The following is a 3,669-nucleotide window of genomic DNA, read 5'->3' as shown; positions in this document are numbered from 1 at the left end:
CACTCCCTCTCCCCACCTCATTGTGAGGTGTCTTGTGGCCAAGAAGTTAAAGTCACACCTCCCCTTTTCTCCTCGTCCATTCACAAAGCCTCATCTCACACAAGCTGCTCGCCTTGCTTTCCAGTCCGAGGCTCTGCCTCCTTCCATGGTTCCACCTATCAACGCCTCAGACAAAGCTCCATACGCCGCCCCCTTCCATTCACACCTGCTGGCTTTATAGGCAAAATTAACTACCGAGGCTGCAAAGGTGCTACCTCTACTCCCAAGGAATTTACAATCTAGAGGCAGAGAAGGACCAATTCATAGATTAGATAATATGGTACAGGCAACTAAGATTACTTAACATAGTCCGCCTGGAGATTCAGGGAGAGCTTTCTGATGCCTGAGTTGTTTTGAAGGCATACGACCTTTACTCAGGTGGAGAGGGTGGTAATGGAATTGCAGGTAAACCAGCATAAGCAAAGGCACTAAGAGGTGAAACAAGGTGGGATCTGCCAGAACCGCGAGAATTTTGGCCATCGAATATAAAGGGCAATTTGAAAGTTTCAAGGAATACAGCGGTATTCCTTGAATACCGCTGGGGCTAGGTTGTGGAGGAGGCCTATTCCAAGAAGCCTTAACTATGCTCTGTAGGGAACAGAGAACCGTTGCAAGATTTTAAGTTGAGGCTTGTTGTGATCATATTTGTGTTTTAGGTAAATTACTCTGGTTTGCAATATAAAGGGTACAGCCGGAATAACGCAATCTAGGTGAGAGGTGACAAGGAATTAAACTGGGGCAACTAGAGTAAGGGACTGAGAAAGCAAAATAAACCCTGCTAATAATTAGACTGTGATTTACACATACAAGGCCAGGGACAAGACCAAGAAAAAAGTGTTTCTCCCAAGGACACGTTGCGACTGCAAAAGGATTAACAACCCCCATCATTTGATAATTGGATAACTTCCCTGGCTTACCTTTTTCCCTCTCTCCTCCAAATCAAAATTACTGAGATATCCAATTACTAAGCTGCCTGTTTCCCTAGTCCCTCCTTGAAATCATTCAGCAGAAGCCCAAACTCTTGGGCTTCCCTGGTGGCGCAGTGGTTGAGAATCTGCCTGCCAATGCAGGGGACACGGGTTCGAGCCCTGGTCTGGGAAGATCCCACATGCCGCGGAGCGACTAGACCCGTGAGCCACAACTACTGAGCCTGCGCGTCTGGAGCCTGTGCTCTGCAACAAGAGAGGCCGCGATAGTGAGAGGCCCGCGCACCGCGATGAAGAGTGGCCCCCGCTCGCCACAACTAGAGAAAGCCCTCGCACAGAAACGAAGACCCAACACAGCCCAAAATAAATAAATAAATAAAAATTTAAAAAAATAAAAAAGAAAAAAAAAGAAAAAAAAAAAAAAAGAAATGAGTGCAAATCTCCTTTTATAGGAGTTAGATGTTTATCTTCAACGGTTAACCGCTGCATTCATTTTCATGAATAAGCTTAAATTGCTCAAGTTAATTTCATTACAGAAGTTACTCTAAAAGCCAATTCCATTTCCAAACTACAGTTACCATCATTTGAATTCGATAAATCATAAGATAAAAATAAGGTATGTAAAAATGTAATGCAAAGATACATTCTATGATATTCTGATAAATAGAACAAATTTATCTTTATTCTGCAATGTAACATGTATTTTCTATTTTTCTTGGTGCCTGAAATACAACATCTACTTATTCTCAAATATGTATGTTTTGGTTTATTCCCTCTCTATGGGAAAAGGCCTAAACTTTTGTCTTATTTTGTCAGTAGAAAATAGCTGAGTGTTCTTAAAAAGTTAAAGAAAATATTTTACTCATATAAATGATGTAATAGATAATGCTATTACTAAATATGAGGGTTTTTTTGGTGTTTTTTTTTTCTGGCCGCGGCATGCTGGATCTTAGTTCTCGGACCAGGGATCAAACCCGTGTCCCCTGCAGTGGGAGTGTGGAGTCTTAACCACTGGACCACCAGGGAAGTCCCTAAATATGAGTCTTACTTATTATAAAGTGACCAAAGAATGATCCATAAATGTATTTTTCATTTATTGCAAGCATAAAGGGAGAGCAAGAAATGTCTACTCTCTGGATGCCAGGTTGGAACTCTTTCAATTAATTTGTTTTTTTTCTTGCTCTAGTAGGACAGTGGTACTAGGACTCACTGAATGGTCAATGCAGAAATTCTCAGGAAAGAACATTTCATTTCTCACCTACCATTAATTTCAGTATTAATCACCAGATTTATTCAAGGACATACAGTGGGGTCTCAAGTCCTCTCCAACACTCATTGCTATGCCAAAGGCTTTATATATTTTCTAGATTACAATTATCACTTAAAATAGCAAGATAAGATACTTATAAATGCATATTAATATGAAAATGCATGCAAATCTATATTTGTACAACTGATTAAAAGTTTTCTTTGGAGCAGGGAACTATCCAGTGGTAGTTATTCTTTATTCAATTCTTTATTCAATCAATTCTTATTCAGTTATTAGTGAATAAAGTTAGTCTACATTCAGTTAATATTCTTATTGATTCTTTTGTCTAGTGATAAGCTCAAAGCAACACAACTGCTGGAATGGTGGCAGAGTTGATATCCCCACCTAGAACCCAAACCAAAGTACCATTTTCGAAGAGTAGGTTGAATTTGATAAGCAGGGATCAAAATGTACACAGGGACAAGTGTCTTAGTCTGTTTGGGCTGCCATAACAATATACCATAGACTGGATGGCTTATAAATAACAGGAATTTATTTCTCACAGTTCTAGAGGCTGGGAAGTCCACGATCAAGGTGCTGGCAGATGGCAGATTCAGTGTCTGGTGAGTACTTCCTTACTGATTCATAGATGCCCATCTTCTCTCTGTGTCCTCACATGGTGGAAGGGCTGAGGGAGCTCTGTGTGGTCTCTTTTGTAAGGGCACTAACCCCATCATGAGGGCTCCAACCTCATGACCTAGTCACCTCCCAAAGGCCCCACCTTCTAATAGCATCACATTGGGGGTTACATTTCAACACAGGAACTTTGGGGGGATACAACCATTCAGTTCCTAACAACAAGAATGCATTACTATTTACATGTAAAGTAGCCAGTATTGTTAATATGTACTAATTACATGGTAAAATTGAGCTTATTTGCTTAATTGAACTGTATCCATTTTGATCAATAAAATTTTGCATAAAAGAACTTAAAGTTGAATTAAAAAGACAATAAAACATTAAGTAGAATAGGTATCAAAAGTTGAGTCTTCTAGTGAACAGAAAAATACCTAAAGTGATTACAATACTGTATTTTTGCTAATATTGTGCCAAAAGAATGTGTCCCCCCAGTGAGCAAGGGAAAGACATCTTCCTAAACTTTTTTGAGGTGGATGCTTGGTTTTAGAATAGCCAACCTCACCCTAACCCATGTAGCCCTGGGAAAGGAGAAAGGGGCTAGAAGCTTGCCCTGCTGGTGATGTCAGCAGATTGTGCACTGGTTCCATAGAAATTGGTGAGCTGAGGAGCAGTGGGTGGATCTTTCCATTCCTGCCTCTCTAGTAAATCCCTCATGAGTTTTCCAGTCACTTTCTGATCTCATGTTGTCTCGCTAATTGTATAGACACCTTACATGCTCAAAAAAACTAATAGGAAGAAAAAGTCATTAAACAAATA

The sequence above is a fragment of the Balaenoptera ricei genome, chromosome X (genome assembly GCF_028023285.1).
Source record: "Balaenoptera ricei isolate mBalRic1 chromosome X, mBalRic1.hap2, whole genome shotgun sequence".
Classification (NCBI taxonomy): Eukaryota; Metazoa; Chordata; class Mammalia; order Artiodactyla; family Balaenopteridae; genus Balaenoptera; species Balaenoptera ricei.
Note: the sequence above shows the minus strand (reverse complement) of the source record.